Source organism: Ailuropoda melanoleuca, chromosome 8 (genome assembly GCF_002007445.2).
Source record: "Ailuropoda melanoleuca isolate Jingjing chromosome 8, ASM200744v2, whole genome shotgun sequence".
In the NCBI taxonomy this organism is placed as follows: Eukaryota; Metazoa; Chordata; class Mammalia; order Carnivora; family Ursidae; genus Ailuropoda; species Ailuropoda melanoleuca.
Window position 1 is genome coordinate 97104734 of NC_048225.1, and position 20001 is coordinate 97124734.

The 20001-nt window shown below is 47.3% G+C and overlaps 1 long non-coding RNA gene across 3 annotated transcripts in view; it reads right to left on the reverse strand.

The window, feature by feature from the left end:
- Positions 1-19989, reverse strand: part of LOC105237665 — a 62665-nt gene extending 42676 nt beyond the window's left edge. For 2 of the 3 annotated variants that reach the window (XR_004627318.1, XR_004627319.1), the window contains exons 1-2: positions 13596-19989; positions 9465-10369 (exon numbers count right to left, since the gene is read on the reverse strand). This is a non-coding gene — a long non-coding RNA (uncharacterized LOC105237665). Of the gene's footprint in view, positions 1-9429; positions 10370-13595 lie in introns of those variants that run through there. The other variant, XR_004627317.1, reaches the window with a different exon arrangement.
- Between the last annotated feature and the right edge of the window lie 12 nt (positions 19990-20001).

Here is a 20001-nt window from a genome sequence, read left to right on the forward strand (position 1 = left end):
ACCAAGGGTAAGAGTGTTCAATGAGAAAAGATCCCAGAACCAAGCCCTGGAGAACCCAGATATTTATAAGTCTGAGCAAGAGAACCTGAAAAAGGAACTTGTAAAGAATGGCCTGAGTGATAGAAAGAAATACCAGGAGAGGGTGGCGTCCCTGAGAACAAGGAAAGCAACCATTTCAGGAAAGAGGGAATGGTCAACTAAATCAAACACTATTGGGAGGTCAAATAAAATCAAGACAAAAGAGCTTCCGTGGGATGTAGCAAGTGGGGGTACTGCTGACTTTATCAAGAAGATTGCCGGGGTGGGGGGTGGGGAAGAAGAGTGCAATGGAGTGGCAGGGGATGGGAGATTGGTGGGATCACACAGTAAATGAGAAGTAAAAAAGTGGAAGACAGGACATTGGGCCAACAGAGGAGAAAAGAAAAGGTGAAGAGAACTGAGATGAATGAGATAGAACTGACGAAGACAGTTTCCTCAGAAGGCAGGTGGGAGTAGGATGCAGGTAGAGGAAAGGATGACCTTTGAAATGAGGAGGAACACCTTCATTGAATAATAACAGGAAGGAAGTAGGGACAGTGGGTACAAAAGCAAGTTGGTTTGAAGATTTGTTGGCAGGAAGTTGAGGTCGTTTCATCAGATGGTTTCTGTTTTCTCTGAAAAGAGTGGATAAGAAAGAGAGAATGCAAGAAGGTTTGAGGAGAGAAACAAAGATTTGAAATGATGCTTGCAGATATTTGGAAAGCAAATGACTCCAAAGAAACATGCAGACTTCCAGGCAGTGTTGAGCCCAGTTGAGGTAGGTAATCATGAATTGAAGTCTGCCAGATTGCACCCTTTTTCTCAGGATTCTCCTGGAGCCTGTAGTGAACACATAGTAGGCAGAATTTTTTTGCCCCATGAATATAGGGACAAGGGGGAGAGGAAGTTGAGCGTATAATTAAGAGCTTGACTAGAAAGATGGACCCAGGATTCAATGTTGAATAATGAAGGAAGTGCAGACAAGAGAGAGCTGATGAAAAGGGATAGTGTCAATAAGCCAATGGACTGGAGGTTCTGATGTAGTCAAGGAACAGTTGTGGTAGTAAGAGCTGAATCACCAAGGAGAAGAGGTGGTGACCAGATAGGGAAAAGACTGAATGAAGAGATTTTGGAGGTGAGCAGTTTTGAGGGACAATGAATTCCAGGCTATAACCATTGGAGCAGATGGCTGAGTAAAGGCAGAGGGAAAAGTCATCAGCAATGTGGAGGTCATGGAATTGTAAACCACATTTTGGAGAAGTCACCCACAAGAGCAATGAAGTCCACCAGGCTTGCGGCAGTAGAAGGAAGGCCAGTGGAATGCAGTGTAAGAGAGTTTGAGGTAGGTGCTCAAATAATTTGTGAATGAAGGGGAGAGGTAGATGTTTGAGCATCCTGGAGCTTCTGGTGGATCCCAAATATGTAGAGTTCTCGAAGTTTCATACACTTGACAAATTATCATTTGAAATTTCTTAAATCTTAGAGGAGTGCAGATCTAGATTTCTTGGAAGTTTCCCTAAGATAGACTGCTTGGAATTTCATAATAAATGAAAGGACCTATACAGTTGTAAATATATCTTAAAAGATTGAAGTCATTTTTACGTCAGGAAAACAACAAATGTTCAGGCATTAACCACACGCAACCCTAGAGTCACTCAAATCAAGAAGTTTATAATTTTTGCCAAGATGAATCATCATCCAATGACACATCCAACTGGCAACCTCCAGCAAATTTCCAAACAGATCTTTCCTATGATATGCAGGTCCTTTACCCCTGAGTCTCTTCTATTCCACATGCAGCCATTCCCACTTATCCACTGTTGTGCTTTCCACAATTTCAGTTACTAATGGTCAACCATGGTACCAGAGCAGATGATCTTCCTTCTGACATATTGTCAGAAGGTCAGTAGCAGCCGAGCGCACATCACAAGGCCCATGTCATTCCCCTCACTTCATCTCTTCACGTTGGCATTTCATCATCTCACACCATCACAAGAAGAATGGTACAATAAGATATTTTGAGAGAGACCACATTCACATAACTTTTATGACAGTATATTGTTATAATTGTTCTATTTTATTAATTAATTATAGTTGTTAATCTTTTATTGTGCCTAATTAATAAATCGCAGTTCTCAGGGTGTCTGGGTGGCTCAGTCGGTTAAGGGTCTGACTCTTGATTTCAGTTCAGGTCATGGTCTCAGTGTTCTGGGATCAAGCCCCACACCGGGTTCCACACTCAGCACGGAGTCTGCTTGAGGATCCTTTACCTCTCTCTGCTGCTTCCCCTGCTCATGCTCTCTCTTTCTCTCAAATAAATAAATCTTTTTAAAAAATACACTTTTCCATAAGTATGTATATGAATAGGAAAAAACATACTATATATAGGGCTTAGTACTACCCACAGTCTCAGGCACTCACTAGGAGTCTTGGAACATAAGCCCCATAGATAAGAGGGGACTACTGCATTATGCTGTCCTCAATCTCTTTGTTACAACACAGGATAGAAAATCACCATCAAGAAAGTGTTACCCCAAGTATAATAGACATCTCTTGGTGACAGAGGGGTCCCCAGGGAAACAGCAGTGCCACTTAACCTTTTCCTGTGATAGCTGCTTCAATAATTATAATGAATAATTCCCTCACACTCCTCTCAGCTGAGGCATCCAAGCATCAGGTACCCTGAGGTGTAGTCTACCGAGGACGATGGGGGCAGAAAAATCATTTAAATCAGTGCCGATCAGTGTGGCCTAAAGACCAGCGCTGGTCCACAAACTGCATGTTCCCAGTCTGTGGCAAGAGCAGCACAGAAACGAAGTTTAAAAAACTTTATAGCAGGGGCTCCTGGGTGGCTCAATCATTAAGCATCTGCCTTTGGCTCGGGGCATGATCCTGGCGTTATGGGATCGAGCCCCACATCGGGCTTCTCCACTGGGAGCCTGCTTCTTCTTCTCCCACTCCCCCTGCTTGTATTCCCTCTCTCTGGCTGTCTCTCTCTCTCTCTCTGTCAAATAAATAAATAAAATCTTAAAAAAAAAAACTTTATAGCAATTTGATAGAGTATTTTTTTGTTAGATCGAATCATTGAAAACAAGGGCTTGTATTCTGTATATTTTTACTTTTTTTTCATTTTATTTCCCTAGTAATTATTTTTATTATATTTTACGAAAACGTTGACCCACAAGGGATTGGAATCCTTTTTTTTTTTAATCTGGTTTCTTCACCAAAGGTAGTTTGAGAAACAGGTCTAAATCACACTCCCAGGCTTTATTCCCAGACACATGGAAACTCTAAGCTGGAAGAAAGAGGTAGTGAGATACCATTGGTAGAAACATGTAGTCTTAGACTTACCTGATTTCAAATCCCCACTCTACCACTTACTGTTGACCATGGGTAAGTTACTTGATTTCATTTCCTCATATGAAGGTAGAGATAATAGTCATGGAGTGGCAGATTTGAGATGAGAATTACAGGAGATACTATGCTACTGGCCCAGCACAATCCCAGGCCCATAATGAGGACTGTGAGTTGTGTTAAACATCATCTGGTTGAACCCACAACCTACTGTTCAGTAAGAATCTCAGGCCCCACTGATGACCCAACCACAGGTACCCTAGCACAGGCAATACGTCCTGACAAGGACCCCAGCTCAGGCAAGGTAGGTGGGATGGGCCAGGTCATCTCTCTGCTGTCTCCATCATGCCTAAAGAATTTAGGGTTCTCCCCAGGAAGGAAATATTGCTACCACTCTTGGCTGCCATTCTTCCCTTCTCTCGTGAGAAAGAACCCTGATTTTCTTCAGATATCCCACATCCATGCTCCTCCGGGGAGCTGGGCCCCTCCCAAGGTAATTCCGTTTCCCTTCTCCAGAGATTGACTCAGGAATTGGTTTGTGATATAACCTGGCCAATGAGACTGAGGAGAGGTTGGCTGACGGGCTACCTGGAAATATTTTTCTTATTCTTAAAAGCAAGGAAACTGGGCTTTTTTTCTGCCTCTGGCTGTTCTCCACATTTGAAGCCCGGCATTACTGAAGACTTCTTGAGACCAGGAGGGGACTCAGCCTGAGAGGATAAATCAACAAATGGAAAATAACAAGCAGAATAATAGAAAGAAGTCCTTGATAACTTTGTCAAACCCATGAGTTAACCAATCCTAGATGAGAACTATTTTAGAATTTCCAATATATAAGATAATAATTTTCCTTTTGACTAAGTCACTATTCATTGGGTTTCAGGTTACTTGCAGCCAAAAGTATGTACCAAAAATATGCCTGAGCCCCCGGGCCATAAACAGTCAAAAACTTCAATCCTGTGGCTTCCCCTACTCCCTTCCTTCTTCCGAGTGGCTGAGTCACCTCTGACTCATCCCCTGAACCCCAAATATTTGAGGGAGCTCAGGATAGTCAAGGAGATCAAATCCCTTCACCACAGGACATGACTCTTGAGTTTCGGCCAATTCTCAGGCCAGCCCCCATGCCGTCTTCCTCCTCGGTTTCATCTAAGGAAACCAGAGCCCGGTAGAGCTGCATGCCCACCGCTGTGCTGAGTGAAACATGAGAGGAACACTTGCTTTTACTTCCTTTTTCAAATGCCTCCTCTCCTATGAAGCCTCCCACCGCTGTGAGAGACCAGAGAGACAGTTATCTCCAGTCAGTGACCAAACCACTGGGCCATTTAGACAATGGATGATATTCTGGAAGGTTCTACCTTCTATTCATTTCCTATGAGCTCAACATTGTCCCTCAGACCTGACTGTTCCTCTGAGAGCAGGGAGGAGTCTTGCCATCCTATATCCCTAATAGCATCAAGTACAGAGAAGGCATTATATAAATGCCTGAGTTCAATTACAAAGAGAACTTTCCTTATAGTTATAAAATCACAGACATTTTGAGTTCGACACTCAAAGGCTCTCTTATCCAACTCCCATCCACAATCATTTAGCAGATGGACGAGAATAGTGATGCTTACACTTCAATATTTGCAGTGAAACAGAACTCATTACACAGTGTGCCACCTGCTTCATTTCTGGACAGTTCTCATGATTGGAAAGTTCTTCTGATTTTTTTATCAGGCCCGAATTTGCTTTGCTCTAACTTGCCTTCAGTTACTTGAGTTACACTTTCTGGGATAAAATAGAAAAAATATATTCCATTTTCATATAGATAGCCCTTCAAATATTGAAGACAGCTATTATATCTATTCTAAGTCTTAATTTCTTCAAGCCAGCTACCTTCAGTTACTTAAATTATCAATTAAAATGTATGGTTTCCAGGGTGGCTCCGTCCGTTAGACACTGCCTTCGGCTCAGGCCATGATCCCAGAGTCTGGGGATGGAGCCCCACATAGGGCTCCTTGCTCATCGGGGAGCCTGCTTCTCCCTCTGCCTGCTGCTCCCCGTGCTTCTGCTCTCTCTCTCTCTTTTCTCTCTCTGACAAATAAATAAATAAATAAAATCTTTTAAAAAATAAAAAAATGTATGGTTACCAGAATCTCCTCCATTCCTGCATTTTTTCCTTATATGCGCCCATTAAAAGAGTCATTTCTCTCTTAAACTTCACTTATTAACTCAATATCAATTGAGTTCCCACTGTGTGCCAGGTGTACAGCAGAGAATCAGATGTGGAGCTTGCAGTCCCAGAAAGGAAGACAATTAAACCAATGACAGTGAGGAACCAAAGGGTGCCTGGTCACTGCATTGCACAATTTCAGGGGCATTATTCAAACTCAATATGTTACAAATGTCACCCCTTGGAGTTGTGCAATGTGGTAAACTGGTAACTGATGGGGCAAGCACACTGGGTTAGGAGAGCCCTCCCTAGAAGAAAAGAACATTTAAACTGAGACCTAAAACATGAATATCCATAAAGTAGGCAAAGAGAGAAAGGAACAATGTGCTGGGCTGAGGGAACAGCAAGCATAAAGATGTGGAGGAGAAGGGGGAAGGTATGAGAGTAAGAAGAGGGAATAGACAATGTGACGTGAGAAGCAAGCAGAGGTCAGGCCACCCAGTTTCTATCAGGCCATGTTAGGGAGGTTGACTCATATCCTAAAGAGGGTGGGAATCCATCAAAGGTTTCTTTATTATTATTATTATTATTATTATTATTATTATTATTAACATAGAATGTATTATTTGTTTCAGGGATACAGGTCTGTGAGTCATCAGTCTTACACAACACACAGCACTCACCACAACCCATACCCTTCCCAATGTCCATCACCCAGCCACCCCATCCCCCCACCCCCTCATTGAGGGGTTTTAAGCAGGGAAATAACATGATCGTATTTGCATTCTGGCTGCTGTGTGGAAAGTGGATTAGCGGAAGATAAGACCAGAGACTGGAAGACCAACTCAAACCTGTTACAGTCATCTAGCCAAAGATAAAATATAGTAAAATAATAAAATAAAATGAAATGAAAATCCGACAGTGGCTTGCACAAAGGTAGCAGCAGTGGAAATAAAAATAAAATTATATAGACATATTTGTGCAGTAGTTCACATGTAGTGTCAATTAGATTTGATGGCCGCCTGGACATAGGAAGTAAGGCAAGGGACAAATTAAGGATAATAGACAAGTGGGAAGACGTTGGTATATGGACTGAGACTGGACCCTGGACGAGGCCCAGATTTTAGCAAAGGAGAAAGATGAAGAGCCCTATGTTGGACGTCTTCAGTTGAGATACTTGGAGCTATCTAAGTGGAGATGTCTAATGAGATTTCAGGAGATGCCTCCACCAGATTCCCGAGTCATCAGTATATAAATGGTAACTGAAGTCAGGAGAAAGGACACCAACACACTCAGAAAAAAATATGGAGGAGAAGAGAAGGTTTAAAGCACAAAGCAATACAGTCATTTAATGGGTGAGTTGAAGAAGAGGTTTCTGCAATGGAGGGCAAGGAGAAGCTGCCAGAGAAATAAAAGGGAAAATGGAGTGTGGTGCACGGAAGGTAAGGGGAGCTAGGAGGAGCCAGGTACTGCTGCGAGTCCACTAGATGTGCCTCCCTGGGCGGGTTAGTACTACTCACACACCTTGCCCAGGGTCGTTCATCATGACCAGCCTTACCGCCGCTGTACCCACTGTTGGCCATACAGGGAACTGCATCTCCTAAAAAGATATGTCTAAGTCCTAACCGTCCAGTATCTGTGAATGTGATCCTATCGGGAAAGAGAGTCTTTGCAAATGTAGTCACGTTAAGGTAATGTTCTACTGGGGTAGGGTAGGCCTTAATCCAGTTGACAGGTGTCCTTCTAACAAAAGGGAAATTTGGATACAAGGGCACAGATACCCAGGGAAGATGGCCGTGTGAAGACAGAGGCAGAATTATAGCTACGTTGCCACAAACCAACAAATACCAAAGACGGCTGACAACCAAGAAACTCGAAGAAGCAAAGCAGATGCTTCCCTTAAAGCCTTCGGAGTGAGCATGGTACTACTGACACCTTAATTTTGGATTTCTAGCCTCTGAACCATGAGAGAATACATTTCCACTGTTTTAAGCCTCCCAGTTTGGGGTGGTTTTTTTACAGCAGTTCTAGGAAACTAATACCCAGGGCTCAGCTAAAAGTCTGAGTCCTTTTGATTTTAATAATTATCAAGTTACTTCATTCTCAGTCTGTGTTGTACATTGAAGTTTTTGAAATTAAATGTATGACTCATGATTACCACTGTCTGCTTTACTCTTAGATATTTGGGGGCAGTTAATCTAACTTTCGATAAACTGGGCTTCTATACCTTTGTCCAGGATGATAGAACATTAACTATGGTTAATAGCACCGTAGATATCAGTCAAGGTCCTCCTCCTAGCTAGAAATAATAGACAGTTTTATCTTACCCACAGATCGATCACATGAGACTTTGTCAGATGCCTCAATGAAATCCAGGCACACCAAGTCTACCAGATGTCCGAACCCACCATCATAGCAACTGTACAAAACAGGTAGCTTGTTTAGATTGGAATGACCTCTCCACTCAAGACAGGCACTGTGCAAAAACTTCAGTTAATTTCATTGAGTGAACTTGAATTTGTCTATCATAGGCAATCTGACCTGTTGACTATGCTACTTGTTCTGTTCTTGCATCTGCCTTCAGATTCAAGGCACTTTGTCTCCCAAGCGTGACTTTGAGAGTCTTCTAAAATCTGACTCTGCATCCCCATTGACAGACTCTTCCTGATGCAGGTGTCTCCTTAAACTCAGTCCTGACAAGTGGCTTCCAGAGCTTTGAAGGTGGGACCTGAACAGCGAATCTTTACTGGATCTTAGCAACTATCGCTTTCTTTTCTACTTGCTCACACATCATAGGTTTCATAATCTGCCATTCTTTCCACTCCTAAGGTAAAAAGGAGTAGTGGGGAGCCTTTCACAGAGAAACTGAGAGTGAGAAAAAAAACTGAGAAAAGAAAGATGCACACATTTCAGGGTCAGCATGTGTCATGGGGCTGAAGCTCGGTAAGTAGGAGACAGGACAAATGCAACTCCATGTTTATTGCCAGAAACCAAAGCTTTGAGTGAAATCTTGAATGCCTAGAAAGAAGGAGGGGTGGGGAAGTTCCTGACCGACATCTCCCTTGGACTTTGGTGACCCCATGACTGGAATATGTTTATTTGATGGCTGATTTTGCTGTATTAGGTTCTTTCTTTCCTCCCCTTCTCCTTTTGTTTCATAACACATGATAACATTCTCCTCCCTCCCCTCTTTTTTCCCGTGGAAAAATACTAAGAATGAATAAAGTCGTATTAATATTACAAAACAAATGCATAATGCATCATTCTAGAATCACAACATCTTTAGTCCTGTATTCTGAATCAAATGGCCTTGCTATCCTAGCCACAATCTCTTTGCTAGATAAAGAGTTGGCATCTTCTCTTCAGCCAGAAAGGAAAATAACCAGTCTTTTTTCTCTCTCTTTTTTTTTTAAGAGAGGGAGAGGGGGTGGGGGGGAGGGGCAGAAGGAGAGAGAATCTTAAGCAGGCTCCACACCCAGCATGGAACCTGATAAAGGCTCAATCTTACAACCCTGAGATCATGACCCCAAATCAGTCTTTTTTCTTTTTCCTTTTTTTTTTTTTTTAGATTTCCCCAAATCTACTTAGGATATTGGAATTAATTAGAATTATTAGAACTAGACAGCTTTATCATTGGCTATATTAGTTAAGATAACACTAGTTGTTGTAACAGATAAACCCTAAAATCTCAGTGACTTAACAGAAGTTGATTTCTCACTCATGGAAAGAATGTGTATGGAGGGGCAGCCGTGAGCTACGACAGGCAAGAAGTTTGTCCCACAGTCATTCATGCTGATGGAGATTCTCTGTTATCGTCACTCCTGAGACAGGATGGATTCCCCTCATAACAACATGTGGTTTGGACGTCAAGACTGATGATGCCACGTGAACACACACACACACCAAGAAGGCATGGAAAGGTTTATTACTCACATACCGAGACTTTCTTGGAAGGAGGAGGGCTGGTTCCAAAAACGGCTTGAGAGAAAGCAGAGAGGGGCTACGGGCTTCGGGTTCATGATAGTTGGGTGATGGAGCGTGGGTAAGGATTCCCAGGCACAGGCTGAGACTTGCATGGTTTGAATTTCCCGCCACAGCCACAGGAGGGAGCACTCAAGCTTTCGTGTCAGTTTTGGGGGGCAGAAAGGGAAAGGGGAGTAGTGGGCTTGAAAGCTGTACGTAAACATCAAAAATGGAGTCACACCCTTGACCCTGTCTTGGATGCAGCCAGAAGACAAGGGAAGGGGAAAAGGATTGTAGGTTTTAACAGGTTTTTATAGGTTTTAATAGGTTTAAAAGGGTTTAATAGGTCAGACCAAGGAATGGCGGGCACATCCCTTTGGCCACATTCCATTGATATGAACCAAGGCACGGAGGAGCTAGAAGTGTAGTCCCTGGCTGGATGGCCACTTTCCAGCAACAACGATGGAAAGTGAAAGAACCTTTAGTGTATGGCTTGCCTTTTCTGCCACAGTGGAACACAAGCCGCAATGGATCTAGGTTTGTGGAGCCCAAAGCTTGAATACTTTAGAGGCTTTCAGAAAAAAATAAATTGGAGCTTACAGATCCCAAAGTAGGAGAGTGGTTCGTGCAAGTCAGGACTCGGAAGCTGAAGCCTCACCAGCTTCACTAGTTCTCTCACTGCAAGTCATTCTGGTGCAATCGCAGGGAGGCCTTCGCTGGCCACTCTCGGGTCCTCTGGACCAGCAGAAGGAAGGGGCGTGGTTTCTGGCCTAGGGCTGTGGTCGCAGTGTTACACAGTTACAGAACTCCTTCCTGGGAGGGAGTAGGCCCCTCACTGGTGACTCCAGCCGCAGAGTTCAGAAAGCTGAGGTCCAGAGCCTGTGAAAACAATCCAAATGTGCCGTGAGAACCAGGGAAGAGAATAATGTTATGAATTTGCTGTTAGTGAAAACAGATAAAACCTTACCTCTTTGTGACTACAGTACCTGAAGAAATTTCCTCCCCTTGGGTTTTGCTCTATGTTAGTATTCGGTGGTTTGGGGCAGGGATACTTTTTTTTTTTTTTTTAAGATTTATTTACTTATGAGAGAGGGAGAGCCTGCGCAGGGGGAGGGGCGGGGGGAGAGAGAGAGAGAAGAGCCTAAGCAGCCTCCACACCCAGCACAGAGTCCGATGTGGGGTCAATCTCACAACACTAAGCCCATGAGCTGAGCTAAAATCAAGAATCAGACACACAACTCACTGAGGCACCCAGGCGCCCCTGGGGCAGGCATATTTTTTAAGCAAAAGATTGATAGGGGTGAAGCATGAAAAATATGTTTTGGTGTTCCATGATTCAGCAAGTTTGAGAAACAGCAGTATCCCTTTGCAAGCCTCCAGCCTGGAGATTCTGATTCAGAGATGCCCCCCCCCCCCCGCCCGGCGTCCCTCACTCAGCCTTGCCTGGGTGAGGGCATGGGATATAAACCAGAGAAGAGCTGGAACCCCATAAAAATCATGGCATGCCACTTCCCCTTGAGGCCCCAGGAGCAAGGGACATGCCCCCCATGCCCTTGATAAGACCGGGACCCAGCACTGCACTCTGAATGGCTTCCTGCAGGCACGGTCACACAAATGCGTACAGACAACAGCGGCAGGGCTTTGCAAGTCTGGGTTTCAGCTCTACTCAGCTCCACCGAGTAGGAGCTCTTGGGGGCCTGCACTCCTCTCCTTACTTTCTCATTTTTCTTTTCTTCTTTCTTTGATTTTCTCATTATTTTTATTCAGCTCTGTTGTACCACATTGAAAACAATTTCGGAAGCTTCTATTTGGGGAAAAGTGGCTACAAACAAAATGCTAAACAGAAATAAAAAAGAAAGTGAAATAACAAAAATCTGTTTAAATGATGGCATCGCCAAGTCTAGACAGAAGCTGGGTCCTTGGAAGGACTTCTCAGGGGAACTTGGAGTCCTCAGGTCCATCCACCACCCCGCCATACTTCCTGAAGATCCCCTGTGTGTCCGCGCCGGGGACGGAGCCTCCTTGTGCTCCCCCTACTCCAAGGGCACCGCGTTGCCAGCTTGCCCCTCCGGGCTGCACAGGGCTGTGGGCAATTTGTCGGGGGCAGGCCCTGCTCAGCCTGCTGGGACCCTGGGCTGAGGAATGAGATGGGTTGGAATGGTTAGTGCGGTTACTGCCACAGGACGCACTGAGGGCAGAACAAGAGGAAATGGGTTGAAACAGTAGCAGGAGGGATCAGGGTTTAACCGAGGGAAGGCTTCCCCTTTATCCGGGAAGGAGGAGCTATCTCAGGTGACGGGAGAGTTCCACGCATTGAGGTGTCTGTCCAGGTCCTCCAGGAGGCCTTCCCTGGCTCTCAGGCTCCCAGGGACAGCTCCTGTCCCGGAGCCTGTGCTGCCCTGCCTGCCCCGCCCTCTGGTTCTTACTCATTCATCGCCCACTGCTGCTCTGCACAAAACCCTCAAGGCAGGGAGGCGGTGGCTCGGTCTCGTGCATCTTCGTCCTCTGTGAGCAGCACACGGGATGCTGCCAGGCGCCCGTGCACCAGGCACTGCAGGTGGGTCAGTGACCAAAGCAGACACAAATCCCTGCCCTGTGGCGCTTAGACTCCACTCATGATAAATAAGTAAGTTACACAGAGTTTTACAAGGTGATCAGATCTTTGGGGAAAACACGAAGGAGGGTAGCTTTGGGGATCTACATTATATTTCAATAAAAATGACTTTTAAAAATAAAGCCTTGGAGGGGAGTAGAGAGTGCCCAGAGTGAGGAGTTGGGGGTAGGAGGAGGGAAGGGTGCAGTTTTAAATAGAGCAGTAAGGGTAGTCATCATTGAAAACCTGACGCAGGAACAAAGAGGAAATGAATTTTGCCCATATCTGAAGGAGGGATGTTCCACCTTGGGGGCCTGGGGGCGGGGGAGGGAAATGGTGATGCCGTGCCCTTCCAGCCCTTCAGGTCCATGAACACTGTTGGCCTCTAAATGTGGCCCTCAGTTGCTTTCACTGTCTCCTCTTTGCCTCTGGGAAGTGTTCCAACAGGCTGTATCAGTGCCTATACCACAAGAGTGATGTAAGCTGAGCCTCAGTTTACAAATCTATAAAATGGGGATAACAATACCTCTACCTTATAGGGTGGTTGGAGGTCAGAATTCAAAAGAAAAGAGAAGGGATGGTCGCAAAGGGCACCAGGGGTCTCCGAACAGGGCTGGGCAGTGTCTTCACCGGGCTTCCAGTCACCGGGTGCCAGGAACTGGGTGGAGGGTTTACACTGATTAGCTGTTTAATTCTCCCCAAAACACAACGAGGCAGATGCTCTCCTGTCTCCACTTACTAACAGGAGATGGAGGCTTACAGAAGTTGGAGGCCTCCAGCCGGCATGTGCAAGAGACAGAACGTGGTGTGGACCTGCCAGAGTCCTGGGCTCCAGCCTACGCGACACCCCGCGCCTGACCCACATCACCTGAGCTGGGTTTTCTCCGCAGGGGGGAGTAGGGAGAAGCACGTTCTGAAACCCAAGCTAGAGATAACAGTTCTCACGTTTCCTCCCAATCAGCCCCGATCTCTGCGGCCTCCTGTGCGGGGTATAACCCAGTTTTCTTTGCCAAATTCTTATAAGAGAAGAGAGAAATGCTGCTGAAATCAGGGGCCTGATTAATTTTGACAACTGTGGGAGGGGAGGGAAGGGATACATTCTTAGAACCAAGGCGAGGCTGGGCTGGCGGGCCCCACACTCAGCACATTCAAGATGCCATGGGTTCAGGGGTTTTAAGAGAAACCCTGTGACTCACCCCAGCTTCCCATAGCCCCTGTTTTACTTGAAGGTGCGCTGTCTTCCCATCATTCTCCCCTGGTCCCCCAACTCTGCCGGGCACTGACGCCCCGCCGCCCCCCGCCCCCGTGCGGTACCCAGCTATTCCATGCCCCAGCGTGAGTGGGGGTCCTCTCCGCTGGGCTACGGAGCCACAAACCCAGTGGCCGGAACACCCCTGCAGCAGACACGCAGTGGCCTTCTCTCTCAACCAAAGCCATGCGGCATGAATCACCTTTACTCTCCTTTTTACTGAAATCCGTCTGCTCACACTGATACGATAACAGGACTCCTACCTGTGATATAGGACAATAATGAGTGCTGACCATGCGCAGGCGTCGTGCTCAAGCTTTTACCTTTCTCCGTTGTTCCTGGCAACAGCCCTATGAGGGAAGCAATATCACTGTTAATCTGGGTCCTCTGAGAAGCAGACGACAAAACCGGATTGGACAGGCCGGGGGTTTAGTTAGGGGAAATGTCTTTATGAGAGAAAAGGGGGTGGGGAGGCTGGTCAAGCTGAGAGAGCCCTGACCCCACTGAGGAGCAAAGGAGAGAAGGCTGGGCACGAGTGGCCTATACTACTGTGCAGCCTGAAGAAGCTTCCGCAGAGCTGCCAGGGAATCCTCAGACCAAAATCAGCCTTCACTAGAGGCCTGGTTCCCCCCGGAACTGGTGTACCTTAGAATGCCTACCAGGCCCAGTCATTGCCTGGGGGCAGCAGGAGGGAAATATGGCCTCAGCGCAAATGCAACAGTGGCTTTCGGAGAACAGCTCCTGAGGCCCTAGGATGCTGCTGCTGTAATTGGAGGTCCAGGAAGCACATTCTCATAGTTAATACTTATAATTCTAAATATTGTTAATAATTTTGGAAGGGTGCCTGGGTGGCTCAGTTGGTTGAGCCCCCAGCTCTTGATTTTGGCTCAGGTCATGATCTCATGGGATCAAGCCCCACATCGGGCTCCCCAAAGTCTGCTTGTCTCTCTCTCCCTCTGCACCTCCCTGGCTTGCACGCACTCTCTCTCTCTCTCTGAAATAAAGCAATCTTAAAAGAAATTTTTGTGGAGTGCCACATTTCTTATCCCCAAGGTACTAGTTGATAAACGGAGGCTCTGTGAAGTCACCTGCACATACTTGGAACCCAGTGTAGTGTAACTCCAAAGCTTTCTCCCGTGTAGTGTGCAACCGAGCTATTGACCACCGCATCACGAACCTGGTTCTGCAGACTCTGTAATCAGCAGAGGGCTGGGCACGCAATCAGTGTCCCGTAAAGGTTCTGGGGGTAATGTGATTGAGCTCCTGTATCGTAAGAAAAAATGCCTGCAAGTTTCCTGTGTCCCCCGTAACTCCTAGAACCCTGAGCCAGAGTCACCTCTTTCAGCACGGGCCTTTCTGTCACGGTCTCCCTAACCAGATGGGAGTCCCCCCGGGAAGCTCCCACGACACTCTGGGCCTCTCACAGCACCTGCCAGTGGGCCGTATGTCAAAGTCATCTGCACACTGTCATCTCCTTGGCGTTCCCACCAGGGGCTTCGCAGTCTGGGAACCAGATCAAGCAACATGCCCAAGATCAAACACCAGCAGAAAGCTGAGCAAGGCTGACCCTCAGATTGGTCTTCGAGCCATTCTGCCTGCACACCCAAAATATATGCAAATAACTGTAATTGGGTGAGCAGAGCCACTGATACGGGGAGAGGCTGAAGGAATCCCCTTTGCCCCTCATCTGATTCTTCCAGTCGCCCACAATGTTACCCAGAGTATGTATCTATGTTTTGGGAAGTGCTTCTGTACTCTTATTCTCAGCTGACTTATTCCACCCACAGATTGCCCCACTGCTGACAGTAAATCCATTCATGGGCGTGTCATTCAGAAAGCAATATGCAAAATGCATTCATTCATAAATCGATACTGTCTTTTTGGGAGTGCCTACCAAAACATAAAGTGTACATACCCCTTTCTCTAACTGCCACTTCTAGGAACCTATCCTACAGAAGTCCTTACACATGTGCACAGAGATATGGCTGAAGCCGTTTGCAACATTCATACTAAGAGTAAAAAAAAAAAAGGAAATAAAACATCCACCAAGGGCAGATAGTTAAATAAATTATGCTGCATTGATGCTGTGGAATCCTCTGCAGCTGTTAAGAATAGGATGGTTCTGGGGCACCCGGCTGGCTCCGTCAGTACAGCATGTGACCCTTAATCATGGGGTTGTGAGTTTGAGCCCCACGTTGGGTGTGGAGATTACTAAAAACTAAAAACAAAAAACCTTTAAAACACTAGAAAAAATTTTTGATAGTTGAGTTCGGTCACGGACACCCACTATGATATGCTGAGTTTAAAAAGCAAGTTGCATATCGATTAACGGATGTGGCTAGAGTTCTGGAGATGGGTTGTGCGACAATGGGAAGATACTTCACACTATTTAACTCCACACTTAAGAATGGTTACGGTGGTAAATTTTACGGCATGGATGTTTCAGCACAATTTTTTTTAAAAAAAGCAAGTTGTAAAACCATATGCCTAACGATCCCATTTGTACTTGTTATAACCCTCAAAGAAATTTCTCACCTGTATTTAGGATATACGTGTGTAGATAAATAGAAATTTTTGTAAGGCTGGATAAAATGAGAATCACACCAAGCTGTTAAACAAAGTTATTTCTGGAGAGGGAGCCGGCATCGTTGAGTGAGGAGAGAGAGAGGTTGTAAAGAAGAGCTTGCACATTTCACTCTGAATGTATATACGACGATGTGTGTCTAATTGCTTCGCTGTTTGAATTACTAAAATTAGTTGTGTTCATTGTTCTTAGATGTATTCATCCATCCAACAGAGCCCGAGCACCTATGCTGGCTCAGCTACCCTTTTCAGAACTTGGAGTAAATGGATCAGACTGGATTTCTCTTCCTTGCAGACTGGCTCAGAGAATGGCCTGCCCCTGTCCCCTTCCGTCCTGCCTTGGTGCCCACTGTGAGCCGCTGTGGGTGCGGGTGAGGAGGGTCAGAGTCTCACTATGAGGGCAGTTACTTAGAACAGGTTTCTGACCAGGAAAGGAGACAGCTGAGTGCCAGAAAACCATAGGCCCTTCTGGGTCTTACTGCAAATACCAGGTCTCCCTGGACCGCAGGCTCTAGGCACAGCTAACCAAGGTCTGGGGTTCAGACTTCGATGTGATCGTGGTTTGTTTGAAAAGTAAACCTCTGACTGGTGAATTTGGAACCACAGGTCTCCAAATCAGAGGGTAAGGGCTGGGAGAACTCAGCTCATTCTGAAACTTGAGGCCTCATAGCCCCAGGAGGCTCTTGCTAGTTGAGGAACAAGATGTCTCGGCCACCTGGACTGATGAGGGTGAAGGGACGAAGGGATGGCGGAAGGGATGGCGATCACGTTTCCTTTGGGCTCAGACAGCAGGGGCCTGAGCTATCCACAGGTTTTGGACTTGGGCCAGAGTCACCCAGCCCAGGGACTCATTTGCATGACCTTTGTAGATACTTTGCATATCAGGGCCCCAGCAAGGCTAGTCTCCTAGGAACAGAAATGTTAAGACCAGCATTTGGTTGGTTACACAGGGCCTGAGGGACAGAAACAAAACCCGAGGGGGCGGGGGGAGGTAAAGTCTCATGAAAGAGGGGAACAGCAAAGGGGGAAAGCCAGTCCCAATATTTCACTTGCAAATCCTGGCAGCAGTGTCCCATGGAATAGGAAACTTCACTGTCCCATAGAGCAAGAAAGTTATGCAAACGAATGCATTTGCATGGCAGCTCTGGCCCCTAAAAATGACTTACCACACACAGGTTCCCGGCCTCTCAGCAGCTGCCACTTGTCCCCCGAAGATCTCCCCACCAGAGAGTCACAGCCAAGACTTCCTGGCCCTGGCCGGAGGCTCTGGGGAATAATTTCCCCCCAGAGGAATTATGCCCCCCACAGAGGGTGGATGTACATTCCAAGGTAACCCTAGGTTTGAGATGTTGGTGTGTAAAAAATAAAAAGTGTGGAAGCTTAAGTACATTAAGATGTGTATCTGTTATGGGAAGTTCTCAGGGGCTCCCATTTCCGATACTGAGGGGTGGTGTGAGGACCATGCGGAGAGGTGAGAACAGCCTACAAAGAGCTATGGCGTCTCAGTGACACTGGGGGGGGGGGACGGTGGCAGACAAGGGAATCCTGGACAACCATTCAGTCCACTTTTCCAAGAGGAGCCCCCAGTTACATGTAACATTGTCCTTTGTCATAATGACTTGTAAAATGCGTAACTAAAAATGATCTAAGTTTAAGTCTTCTTTAAAAGTTAATGAACAGAAGATTAGAGGGGAAATCCCACTCAGGCTCTGTTCCCAAATTTTGGTTATGGGGGAAGCAAACATAGATGAATGAGAGGAATCCAGGTTGGAGGGGCTGGGAAGGGAAAATGGGCAGAAAAGCACTGAGGACGCCCCCCCCTTGAGGAGGGTAAATCAGATTTCCCTTGGATGAATTGATGGGAGTCAAAGATCAAGCTGAAGCAAAGGCGGGGGGCGGGGAGGGGCGGTAACAGACAGCAGTTCAGACCAAAAGACAGAAGGGGGAACCTAGACTCAAAGGAAAGATGTGGCTCCTGCAGAGATGAGAGTGGACATCTGATGGGAGCACCTCCACGGAGCTCTTCCCTCATTGACTACTGTCACATCTGTCCCCCCAGGGCTCCTGGGGGGCGCTTCAGGGTCTCTGCCAGAAGAGCTCCACCATCTGCACTGCAAGCACCTGCTGTTTCAGGTGTCGATTTCCCCTGCTTTCTGTTCTGTTACGGGCCATCTGCTCCCCTAGACATGGGGCTAGACCCACTTCCAGCTCGTCCGCGTCTCCCCAGAGTCCAAGCACCAGGCGTGGCACGGAGCACGTGCTGAAGAGGAGCTGAATCAGAACGTGGTGTCGGAACTCCTGCGACGGGGCTGAGTCTCCAAGAGCAGTCGAGCCGAGGAGGCCAAAGCACTGATCTCCTTCAAAGGGTGATCTGCAGCTTGGGGGAGGAACCCCCTTACACACACCCAGGGATAGTGCCCTCCCCACTTCTCGAAGTCCTGGCGTGGCCACATTTAAGCCTCACACACCTCAATGGGGGTAGAACTGCTATTGTCTCCAGGAAGGCACGTGAGGGCTTTGTCCAGAAGACAAGGCTCCAGGGCATGCGGCTTCCACCTCACTCATTCCTCCAGTGTCAGAACCTTTAGGGGCTCAAAGGCTGCCCCAGGCCACCTGGGCTCAGATGACACCTCCGTCACCATCTGGAGCAGTTGTGAACAGAGAGATTCAGACCACAAAGTAGGTATCCGGGCCTCGGGGGCAGAGAAAGGAAAAGACAGCCTCTCAAGTTTGCACACGGAGCAGGAACTGGGTCTTACGCTTCTTTTTACCCAAAGCATAGTGCACACTAGTCAGTGCTGGGGTATTTAGGGATTTAGGATTTTGGGTGGTCTCTTCACACTGGTCCTAGTGCAGGGCGAGGAGAGGTAGGTAAATTTGCCAAAATGCGCCCCAGAGCTGGAGCTCGTGTCCCTTCTAAACAGGAGTTACTTCTAAACTTGGCCAGACTCCCTCTGGGGCGGCCGAGGGCGCTGAGGCTGCCCCCCAGGGCTGCTCCCATTCCCGCTCTGGCCCACCTGGGGAGTGGCCAGCCAGCCAGCAGGTCTGTTTACATTAACCGGGTGGGGTGGGTAGGACGGCCACTTTCCCCGCCTCACCAACCCCATCCCCCTCCCCCGAATAACTGAATTTCCTTCACACCCTGGGCAGGCTCTACCCACTCTGCCCACTCGTCATTCACAGCCCTCCACAGGCGCTTCCTGTCTCCAACCAAGTCAAAGGAAAACCCCCAATTTACTGTTATTATTTACCAAACCAGCCGCGTCCTCCACCCAGAGCACAGAGACAGGCCCTCAAAGTGAGGGCAGGCCCGACGCAGCCTAGACCACCGGCCTCACTCGGAACCTAGGGCGCCCTGTGCCCTCTGGGGGGGGGGACTCATGAAGACCACCAGGCCCCTCAGAAAGCATTGACATCCATCCTATCATTGAATTCTTCACAATAGCCACAGGGGGCAGGAATGCACCCCCTTGCCCTACATTCCACAGAAAAGGAAACAACTCCGCTCAGTGGAGGGGAATCCAATCCGTCTCACTCTTGGCCCCCCTCCCCCTTCCTCACCAAGAAGACTTTGGCATTTTTGTTTGTTTGTGTTTGGTTTGTCTTTTTCAAGGAACTCTAAACCTGGAAGCTGGAACTCCAAGTGAGATTCACTTCTGCTTAGTTGTGAGACCTTGGGAGAGTCATTTTACCTCCGTGAGGCTGCGTTTCCTTGTAGGTAAACTGGAGACTAGTCCTGAAGCCCTCTTCACATCTTACACCAGGGCATTCAGGAATCACCCCCCCCACCACTGCCTCCTGCACCCATGAAAGCCAGCATTTGCCTTTAGGTCCAAGTTCCCTTTCCCATCCCACCTGGGGGCTTGGGAAATTGGCAGAAGAAGGTTAAGTGACAGGGAATTACAGAGCCATCCATGTGGGGATCAGGGGGACGGGCAGGAGTGCAAGGGTATGGCAAGACCCCTGCGCCAAGCTGGGCCCCTCCTGGCCCTTCACCTCAGCCATCCTCCCTGAACACCAACTCCAGGGCAGATCGTCCCAGGCCACAGGGGTCCTGAGCCAGGCTGACCCAGGCCTAAGAGGCCC